Source organism: Lathyrus oleraceus, chromosome 4 (assembly GCF_024323335.1).
Source record: "Lathyrus oleraceus cultivar Zhongwan6 chromosome 4, CAAS_Psat_ZW6_1.0, whole genome shotgun sequence".
NCBI lineage: Eukaryota > Viridiplantae > Streptophyta > Magnoliopsida > Fabales > Fabaceae > Lathyrus > Lathyrus oleraceus.
In genome coordinates, this window is record NC_066582.1 from 358,501,232 (window position 1) to 358,513,579 (window position 12,348).

Here is a 12,348-nt window from a genome sequence, read left to right on the forward strand (position 1 = left end):
TTTAGTACAGTCTGTTTTCAGGAAAATAACAGACATAGCATATGGTCCATGTTCTGGACGTCAAACGGAATGTTGTGACATTCATTCCTGACAGCATATGCTAAAGTGTAGGATGGTTAGTTTTTCTGTTTCAGTATTTTTCTCAGGCTATTTTTCAGGAATCCAAGAGCTGAGCTAAAATCCAAGAAACTAACAACTGAGCTACAATTAATGAACCTAACAAATAGCCTATTTGTTAGCACCCTAATATGTGGAAATTAGGTTAACTTGCTTAACCTTAATTTTAGGAAATACAAGTACAAGGCCCAAGTGCTGCAATATAAAAGGATGGCAATCCTTCTTTCGAAATTCAGGGGTTTTAGGCGTGAAGCTTGCATTGTACCATCATACTTCACTGCTGTATTTGTGTTTATGTCTTGTATTAGGTTTATATTGTGAGCCAAGCAATTATCACCTAGATGATTGCATTGGACTAGGGTGTTCATTGAGTTGTAAGTGTTGTGTTACTCTAAGCTTTTAAGCGTGAGTGCTGTGTATCTTGATTAAAGTTGTTAAGCACAATCAAGAGTTGTTTGAAGTAATACTTCACCATTGACTTTAAACTTAATTAAAGGTTGTAATCACTGAGGTGATTGAGGGGGAGTGAGTAGGAACTCTGATCTTAGTGTAAGATTAAAATTGCATTGGGTAGGTATTAAGTGATAGGATTAAACAGTTGATTTAAGGTCTGAATTAATACTACTAATAGTGGATTTCCTCCCTGGCCTGGTGTAGCACCTCAAATTTGCCCTCCTCATTCATGCATTCATTTTAGGTCATTTAACATTTCATATTGCATTTCATCATGTCAATCAGAATTAGCTCCAAGAGTTTGTCTTCCAAAAAGCTTGGATATCATCCAAGTCACTTTGTGGATTCTATCTAAATGATCAGTCAACACAAGGGAAATCGTGCATCAACTAGGGTTTTTCTCAACACTCAAGGAAGTTTGTATTCATCTGGGTATCAAGGGTGCATCACCATCCTCATGATCTTTCTTTCCTCAAATTTTCATTTCTTATCAGCAAAGTTCATCTGAATTAGGGTTTGACCTCTGGTCAACTTTGGTCTACTGAAGCAGTCAAAGTAGAGATCCTCAAGGATTGAGATGCATTCTTGGTTTGAAGGTCTTATGGATATTGTGTAGAGCTCTTGGGAGCTAGGGTTTCATTTCCAGACATTTTCTGTAAAGGATCAAGCTTAATGGGCTCAGTATAGTTCAAAATTCAACTATGAAGTCAAAGGTCAACTGTTGGTCAACTGAGGGTCAAATGGCTAGGGAATGACTTGAGATACTTCCAACATGTTCAAATGGAGTCTATTCTTCATTCAAAACATTAATCTTGAAGGAACAAAGGTCCAGTGCACAGGTTACCAAATTTGGAAAGATGTTCCCGAGCTGTCATGCTCGCTAGGCGAGCAGAATGGTTCGCCTAGCGAGCCCCAAAATAAGCCACCAGAGCCACCAAACTTCCCAGAAAGAACTGTCATGCTCGCTAGGTGATCAATCCTTCACAGGGCAAAGCCCACGCTTCCTCCTTCGCTCCAGCGAGCCTTGATGATGTTGCTACTGGAATTGTTCGCTACCTGCTCGCTACCTGCTCGACTAGCGATCAACTGCTAGCTATGATTTTATCCAGGTCTGGGAGTGTTCGCTGGAACCTCGCTGAGTGCTCGCCTAGAGAGCCCGTTCGCTACCTCACTCGCCTAGCGAGCTTGCTGATATATCAAGATCATTTAACATTTTTCATCACCAAGGAAGCTCCAAATGAATTTTTCTCAAACATGAAAGTTGCAGATCTTTGTCTCCCCTTTCCAAAAAGTCCTATTTCAAGGCCATATGATGAATGGTTGAAGATTTATGGCTCTTGGATGGTGAAGCGTGCATGAAGGCTTCAAAGAGGCATAACTTGAGGTTGACAAGCCCAATTGGTGTGGCTCTTTTTGCTATGGTTTTGTTTTGAGAAGTACTTCAAAATGGCATGCAAAGTGACCTATAATTTTGCATGATTCATCAATGGTGCAAGTCATTTTTCAAGCTTTCTTTCATGAAAAGTCAAAAGGACTCATAGTGACATCATGGAATATTCTCATGTGCCAATCATTGGGAATTTTTTCAGCATTGTTTTTTTGGGCCAAATCCACCTTGGGATTTGAGCCCATGCATTCCCACATGTGTGGAAGTCTCACTTTCACAAAAATGACAAAAAATCATGGACTTGGATTTCCTTCATTTTGAGCCCACCAAGCCACAAAAATCAGAGTATAAACTCTAAAATTCATTGGAGCAAAACCCTAACTCGTGCAGCCTCCATACACTCCAAAAATCTGCCTTTCCAAAAATCATCTCACACTCGATTCTCATCAAATCCCTCCATACATTCATGGAAAATGAAAACCAATAGCATATTCTTGATCTACACACTCTAAGGATCACAAACCACCCTTCACTTGAACCATTCCAAGCAGTTCGTAAACAGAGCTTTAATGGAGGTTGCTTCTTGAATCTCAAGATATGGACCGTTTCAAGCACAATCAACGGTTTCAAACATTCATAGAAGGTCAAGGGAGGTATTCTGGAGTTTATCTCCTCACCATATTGATGTCTCGGAAGGCGCCCTTTCCGTAACTCAAATTTCGACCCTCTTATTTTGCTCATTTTTTATGCCTAAATGAAACTACATGCTATGGTGATGATGTAGATGTGTTTACTTTTTAAAATGATGCAATATTGAGTGAGAAATCTTGATTTAAAGTTTTGATGTTCAACCTTTTTGTTTGTGATTTGAGAAATTGGTGAGGATTCATGAAAAACTAATGTGATTTTTGAGTTCCTAGCATATGATTTAGGGGGGGTAGCCCCATTTTCGTGAATTTCTGGGCCGCGCGTGGCGGCGGCTGTAACACCCTTCTAAAATACCCCGAGTATATACTTAAAATAACACATATCAATCAGAGTAAATATGCAATCAAGGGTGTCACACAACATTTCACACCATAATAACTATCATGCTCTTTCATTAACTCAAAACATAAAACATTTGCACAATACGCAGCGGATAGAGATCAAATCGATCATTCAAAACATGCAACATACTACATGTAAACTGGTTCAACAATCATCAACAACAATATTAAAAATGTTCCCTCCCGATGTTACATCTATCAGAGCATGACCCACTTAGGAGACTACACTAGACTCCAAGCATTAGCTTCCACTCAACTCATTTGTTCGTTACCTGAAAAATAGTTGTAAGGGTGAGTTCCTCAATCGATATAATAAGCATTATAAATCATCATGTAATGCTAAGTAAATTCACACATTTCATCACCCTAATCGTAACATACATCCAGTAACGGCACATCAACTCAAACGTCATACTTAATATCAACACAATTCCACTCTTCAATTAAATTAAATATCCATACAACAAGCTAACAAAATGCAACTCTAATGAGACTCGACTCGTCATGCATGTGGTACCATTCGGAGTAAAACTCCCAACTTAAAATCATTGCCATTTTATTGGGCATCAAGGCATAAGCCTTCAACTTTCAACTTAAAATTTGCCAATCCAGGCCAACGTGGTGTGAGCAAAGCTCCGACTTAATGCATATGAATGTACATGGCATACACGACTTTAAACTATCGACAACATAATAATAATAGCAATACAACAATGTTTTCAACAACATCAACTTATAATCAACTTTGGCTCACCAAGCCTACAACTCAGTATTTTCAACAACTTTCCGTACACGGAACAACTCAGCAACATACTTGTATCAACACTTCATAACATAAATCCAACAAAAATTACTCATCACAATTAACTATAATAGGCCAATCACCAATGAGGTTCACAACATTAAAATATCAATTTTTCTAATTTCCAACAGTGTTAACCGGTTAACGCCCTGGGTTAACCGGTTAACGCAGGACAAAACACACTTTCTGGCAAAACGCAACAGTGTTAACCGGTTAACGCCCTGGGTTAACCGGTTAACGCAGGCAAAACAACACATTTCCACAAAATATAACAGTGTTAACCGGTTAACGCCCTGGGTTAACCGGTTAACGCAGACAAAACAGCAGTTCCTGCGCTAACACAAGGCAGAATGCAGAGTTCTCCGCATTTTCCGCCGTTGGAGGACTTCCGGACCTCCGATTCAATTTCCGTAAAAAGCTATACGTTCGGGGGAACACGACTCACACAATTACGGACTCAATTACAGCTTTAATACAACTTATTCATCACAATATTTCAGCATTCAACATCCCAATTAGGGTCACTTCAACGGTTTATCACTACCCATGACATGTTAATCTATAATACCCATTAAACGACGATAAACCCCCCTTACCTGAGATAATCCGGCAATCTCTAAGCTTCAAGCTTTTCCGTTCTTCAACCCTTGCTCTCTAGCTCTTCCTCTTTGCCCTTTCTCCACTTTCCACTTTTCAGCCGCTTCTCTGTTTCACGTGAAAACTCTTTACCAAAAATGAAAACCCTTTTCTCTTATTCCAACTTATATATTTTCCACTAATTATTATTCCAAATAATAATAATAATAATAATCCCATAATTCAATTTATTTAATTAAATTAATAAATATATTATTAACTTAATTTAAATAGTTCTCTTATTTTATTCGGGGTGTTACAACTCTCCCCCACTAAAAGAGTTTTCGTCCTCGAAAACATACCTCAAGCAAATAACTCTGGATAAGACTCTTTCATCTGACTCTCCAGTTCCCAAGTCACATTGCCACCTGCTGGTCCTCCCCAAGCTACTTTCACTAAGGCAATCTCTTTACCCCGCAACTGCTTCAACTCTCGATGCTCAATCCTCATAGGCGATATTTCAACAGTCAGGTTATCTCTCACCTGTACATCATCTACTTGGATCACATGCGACGGATCATGAATGTACCTCCTCAACTGAGACACATGAAAAACCTCATGCAAATTCGCAAGTGACGGCGGTAAAGCGATACGATGGCTACCTCTCCTATCCTCTCCAAAATCTGATAAGGACCAATAAATCGAGGTGTCAACTTCTTTGACTTCAAAGCTCGACCAACCCCAGTTATCGGAGTAACACGAAGAAACACGTGATCTCCCTCTCGGAACTCAAGTGATTTCCTCCTCTTGTCATGATAACTCTTCTGACGACTCTGAGCAATTCTCATCTTCTCCTGAATCATCTTAATCTTTTCCGTAGTCTGTTGAACAATCTCCGGTCCAACCACAGCACTCTCACCGGACTCATACCAACATAAAGGCGTCCGACATCTCCTACCATACAAAGCTTCAAACGGTGCCATACCAATACTCGAATGAAAACTATTGTTGTAGGTAAACTCAATCAAAGGTAAATAACAATCCCAAGCACCTCCCTTTTCCAAAACACAAGCCCTCAACAGATCCTCTAGTGACTGAATCGTCCTCTCAGTCTGACCATCAGTCTGCGGGTGATATGCAGAGCTCAATCTCAGTTTAGTTCCCAAAGCCTTCTGCAAACCTTCCCAGAATTTCGATGTAAATCTAGGATCTCTGTCCGAAACAATACTCGACGGAATACCATGCAAACTTACAATTTTCTCAATATACAACTCAGCTAATTTCTCTAACGGATAGTCCATTCTGATCGGAATGAAATGAGCCGACTTTGTCAATCTGTCAACAATCACCCAAATAGCTTCAAAATTCTTAATTGTCCTCGGTAAACCAGAAACAAAATCCATACTGATACTATCCCACTTCCACTCTGGAATAGCCAACGGTTGCATTAGCCCAGACGGCTTCTGATGCTCAATCTTTGACTTCTGGCAAGTCAAACAGGAATAAACAAAACTCGCAATTTCTCTTTTCATTCCCGGCCACCAAAATAACTTTTTCAAATCATGATACATCTTCGTAGCTCCAGGATGAATACTCAACCCACTACGATGTCCTTCTTCAAGAATACTCTTCTTAAGTTCGGTAACATCCGGAATACACACCCGATTACCAAATTTCAGAATACCATTTTCATCAACTCTGAATTCACCACCTTGACCCTGATTCACCAGAGTCAACTTATCAACCAAAAGCACATCGGATTTCTGACCCTCTCTGATCTCATCCAGAATACCACTTGTTAACTTCAACATTCCCAATTTAACACTATTGTGAGTACTCTCACACACCAAACTCAAGTCTCTAAACTGCTCAATTAAATCCAATTCCTTAACCATTAACATAGACATATGTAATGATTTCCGACTCAATGCATCAGCCACTACGTTTGCTTTACCCGGATGGTAATTCAAACCAAAGTCATAATCCTTCAGAAACTCTAACCATCTTCTCTGTCTCATATTCAGCTCTTTCTGATCAAACAAATACTTTAAACTTTTATGGTCACTGAAAACCTCAAATCTTGACCCATACAAGTAATGCCTCCATAACTTCAGAACAAACACCACAGCCGCCAACTCTAAATCGTGCGTCGGATAGTTCCTCTCGTGAACCCTTAGCTGTCTCGAAGCATAAGCTATAACCTGCTTATTCTGCATCAACACACCACCCAAACCCAACAATGAAGCATCGCAATAAACTTCAAATGATTCCGACGAACTCGGTAATATCAGAATAGGAGCAGTAGTTAACCTTCTCTTTAACTCTTGGAAACCTCCTTCACATTTTGAGTCCCAAACAAACGCTTGCCCCTTCCTAGTCAACATCGTCAATGGTAACGCCAACTTAGAAAATCCCTTAATGAACTTCCTATAATAACCAGCCAAACCAAGGAAACTTCGAATCTCAGCAACAGACTTCGGAGCCTCCCACTTAGATACCGCTTCTATCTTAGAAGGATCAACAGCAACACCACCTCTTGAAATCACATGACCAAGAAAACTTACCTCTCCTAACCAAAATTCACACTTGGACAATTTAGCAAATAACTTCTTTTCTCGTAGAACTCCCAAAACCACTCTCAAATGTTCAGCATGCTCTTCTTCAGATTTCGAATACACCAAAATATCATCAATAAACACCACAACAAACTTGTCTAAGTACGGATGGAAAATCCTATTCATATACTCCATAAATACTCCAGGCGCATTAGTCACACCAAAAGGCATTACAGAATACTCATAATGTCCATACCTTGTTCTGAAAGCAGTCTTCTGAATATCCTCGGTTTTCACACGGATCTGATGATACCCATATCTCAAATCTATTTTGCTGAACACACTTGCACCAACCAACTGATCCATCAAATCATCAATCCTCGGCAAAGGATACCGATTCTTGATCGTCACTTTATTCAGTTGCCTGTAGTCCACACACAACCTCATAGTACCTTCTTTCTTCTTAACCAATAGCACTGGTGCACCCCACGGTGACACACTCGGACGAATAAATTTCTTATCCAACAGATCTTCCAACTGACTCTTCAATTCAGTTAACTCAACAGCAGACATACGGTACGGAGCCATCGACACCGGCCTAGTACCAGGTACCAAATCAATCGAGAACTCCACTTCGCGCTCTGGCGGTAATTCATTCACCTCTTCCGGAAACACATCAGGAAAATCACACACCACGGCTAGATCGCCAATCGCCAGTTTATCTTTAGCCTCCAAAGTCGCTAACAGCATAAACAACTCTGCCCCATCAGCTACTGCCTCATTCACTTGCCTTGCTGATAGAAACAAACTCTTTCCTTCCTCAATCCCAGGAAAGACCACCGTCTTATCAAAACAGTTGATAGAAACTCGGTTAAACACCAACCAGTTCATACCCAGAATAACATCAATCTGCACTAGTGGAAGACACACTAGGTCCATCCCAAAGTCTCTACCAAAAATACTCAAGGGACAATTTAAACAAACCGAAGTAGTAGTCACTGAACCCTTCGCAGGAGTATCAATTACCATGCTACCAAACATCTCAGATATCTCTAACTTAAGTTTCACAGCACAATCCAAAGATATAAAGGAATGAGTCGCACCTGTGTCAATAATAGCTACAAGAGGAAAGCCATTAATATAACACGTACCTCGGATAAGTCTGTCCTCACTGGAGGTTTGAGTTCCGGTCAATGCGAACACCTTCCCCGTCTGAGATTTCTTTGGCTTCTGACACTGACTTCCAATATGCCCTTCTTCGCCACAATTAAAACAAATCATTTCCTTGTGCTTGCAATCAGCTATTGCATGACCAGTCTTACCACAACGAAAACATCTCTTTACTTCAGCAGTGCATACATTACTCTTATGACCAGCCTGACCACATTTGAAGCAAACTATACCAGCAGGAGCACCTCCCCTACTGGTCCTCTGAGCCGGAGCAGCTCCTTGTTTCCCTTTTCCCACTGGAGCATCATACGGCTTTCCACGGTTTTGATGTTGCTTGCCCCTGCGGTCACTGACAATCTTGTAATGAGCATTATTGTCTTCTTCAAATATCCTGCAGCTATCAACCAATTCAGTAAAAATGCGTATCTTCTGATACCCAACAACCTTCTTAATTTCAGAGCGCAGTCCATTTTCAAACTTGATGCACTTTGAAAATTCAGCACCAGCACCAGTGTAATGAGGATAAAATTTGGACAGCTCCACAAATTTCGCAGCATAATCAGTGACAGACATGTTTCCTTGCTTCAGCTCAAGGAACTCAATTTCCTTCTTACCACGGACATCTTCCGGATAATACTTTCTCATGAATTCCCTACGGAATACATCCCAAGTAATGACTTCACCTGCCACGGTCAACCTCTTGTGAGTCTCTAGCCACCAGTCATCAGCTTCGACTGCTAGCATGTGAGTACCATACCGAACCTTCTGAGCTGGAGTGCACTCCATAACACGGAAGATTCTCTCAATCTCTTTCTACCATCCCAAGGCTGCATCTGGATCATGCTTCCCTTTAAACACCGGCGGATTCTCTCTCTGAAAAGTCGCCAAGCTACGTGATCCAGCATCACCACCAGCATTTGGCAAGTTCTGCACAGCTTGTGCCATCGCTTGCATTGCGGCAGCCATTGCAGCGTCATTCCTTCAAGCCATTTCAACTTATCACCACAACACAACTTAAAGTTAGATTAATAACAATACATAATTGTTAGACAGTAACGACACGACAACTGGCCGGACAGACCGACCTGCTCTGATACCACTAATGTAACACCCTTCTAAAATACCCCGAGTATATACTTAAAATAACACATATCAATCAGAGTAAATATGCAATCAAGGGTGTCACACAACATTTCACACCATAATAACTGTCATGCTCTTTCATTAACTCAAAACATAAAACATTTGCACAATACGCAGCGGATAGAGATCAAATCGATCATTCAAAACATGCAACATACTACATGTAAACTGGTTCAACAATCATCAACAACAATATTAAAAATGTTCCCTCCCGATGTTACATCTATCAGAGCATGACCCACTTAGGAGACTACACTAGACTCCAAGCATTAGCTTCCACTCAACTCATTTGTTCGTTACCTGAAAAATAGTTGTAAGGGTGAGTTCCTCAATCGATATAATAAGCATTATAAATCATCATGTAATGCTAAGTAAATTCACACATTTCATCACCCTAATCGTAACATACATCCAGTAACGGCACATCAACTCAAACGTCATACTTAATATCAACACAATTCCACTCTTCAATTAAATTAAATATCCATACAACAAGCTAACAAAATGCAACTCTAATGAGACTCGACTCGTCATGCATGTGGTACCATTCGGAGTAAAACTCCCAACTTAAAATCATTGCCATTTTATTGGGCATCAAGGCATAAGCCTTCAACTTTCAACTTAAAATTTGCCAATCCAGGCCAACGTGGTGTGAGCAAAGCTCCGACTTAATGCATATGAATGTACATGGCATACACGACTTTAAACTATCGACAACATAATAATAATAGCAATACAACAATGTTTTCAACAACATCAACTTATAATCAACTTTGGCTCACCAAGCCTACAACTCAGTATTTTCAACAACTTTCCGTACACGGAACAACTCAGCAACATACTTGTATCAACACTTCATAACATAAATCCAACAAAAATTACTCATCACAATTAACTATAATAGGCCAATCACCAATGAGGTTCACAACATTAAAATATCAATTTTTCTAATTTCCAACAGTGTTAACCGGTTAACGCCCTGGGTTAACCGGTTAACGCAGGACAAAACACACTTTCTGGCAAAACGCAACAGTGTTAACCGGTTAACGCCCTGGGTTAACCGGTTAACGCAGGCAAAACAACACATTTCCACAAAATATAACAGTGTTAACCGGTTAACGCCCTGGGTTAACCGGTTAACGCAGACAAAACAGCAGTTCCTGCGCTAACACAAGGCAGAATGCAGAGTTCTCCGCATTTTCCGCCGTTGGAGGACTTCCGGACCTCCGATTCAATTTCCGTAAAAAGCTATACGTTCGGGGGAACACGACTCACACAATTACGGACTCAATTACAGCTTTAATACAACTTATTCATCACAATATTTCAGCATTCAACATCCCAATTAGGGTCACTTCAACGGTTTATCACTACCCATGACATGTTAATCTATAATACCCATTAAACGACGATAAACCCCCCTTACCTGAGATAATCCGGCAATCTCTAAGCTTCAAGCTTTTCCGTTCTTCAACCCTTGCTCTCTAGCTCTTCCTCTTTGCCCTTTCTCCACTTTCCACTTTTCAGCCGCTTCTCTGTTTCACGTGAAAACTCTTTACCAAAAATGAAAACCCTTTTCTCTTATTCCAACTTATATATTTTCCACTAATTATTATTCCAAATAATAATAATAATAATAATCCCATAATTCAATTTATTTAATTAAATTAATAAATATATTATTAACTTAATTTAAATAGTTCTCTTATTTTATTCGGGGTGTTACAGCGGCCGCCGCTGGTGGTGGCCGGAATCCCGCCGGCGTTACTGTTCACGGCCGGAGTGTCTTGAGGAAGAAGACGATCCCGTGACCGTTAGATCTTGTTGACTTGGTCTTTTGATCCAAGGGCCCATGCTTTTTTCATATTTTTTGTTTTTGATTTATTTTATTTAGTCACTTAAGTGACTTATGGACCAATTGATATTGTTGCATATTGTTACATGCCATGTACATATTTCATCCCGTTTTATTTTATTTTTTAAAAATAGCAAAAATATTCTAAAAAATTAGAAATTTTATGTGAATGATCTCTGATGAGGCCTTGATTTTTTGGTACCATTGCCCAATTATTTCATGAGACGTGGAATTTAATATGAATTTCTGATTCATTTATGTGCATTTTCGACCATTTGCATTCAACCCTTCATGAAATCCCATATTTTAATCATTCTGACCCAAGCTTTTGCACACACTATCCTCATACATGATACTAAGATGTGGTAACTGGTTTGATTATTTTCTATGTCACCGCTGTTGCTACCAGCCCTGTCAACAACTATGCTACTGGTGACGAATTGCATGGTATTAGAATCGATGGACAACCCATCATTACAGAGGCTGCTAATGTTCGAGCGACACGTGCTCCAGTTCACCATCCTTCTCATTTGGTTGACAAGCAAGAAGATATGTTCACTATTCCCAGTGATGATGATGAATTTGGAAAGGCGGAAGAGAGAGATAGAAAGGTTGACGCCCTTGCTGAAAAGATTCGCGCCATGGAGTGCCAGAATTCTTTGGGCTTTGATGTTACTAACATGGGTTTAGTAGATGGGTTGAGGATCCCGTAAAAGCTCAAAGCGTCATCTTTTGACAAGTACAATGGCACTTCTTGTCCCCGAAATCATGTGCAAGCTTACTACCGGAAGATATCTGCTTATACTGATGATGAAAAAATGTGGATGTACTTTTTCCAAGACAGCTTGTTTGGAGCCTCTTTGGATTGGTACATGGACTTGAAAAAAGAATCTGTCAGAAGCTGGAGAGAGTTAGGTGAAGCTTTTCTGAGGCAGTACAAGCATAACATGGACATGGCTCCGAGCAGAACCCAGTGGCAGAATTTGTTTCAAAAGACCGGTGAGAGTTTCAAGGAATACGCCCAGAGGTGGCGTGAACTAGCTGCGAGAGTACAACCTCCGATGTTGGAGAGAGAATTGACTGATATGTTCATTGGAACCCTGCAAGGTGTATTCATGGATCGTATGGGAAGTTGCCCATTTGGTAGTTTTTCGGATGTTGTGATTTATGGATAAAGAACTGAAAGTCTTATCAAAGCGGGAAAAATCCAAGACCCTGGTTCTTCAAGTTCTTCAAGTGCT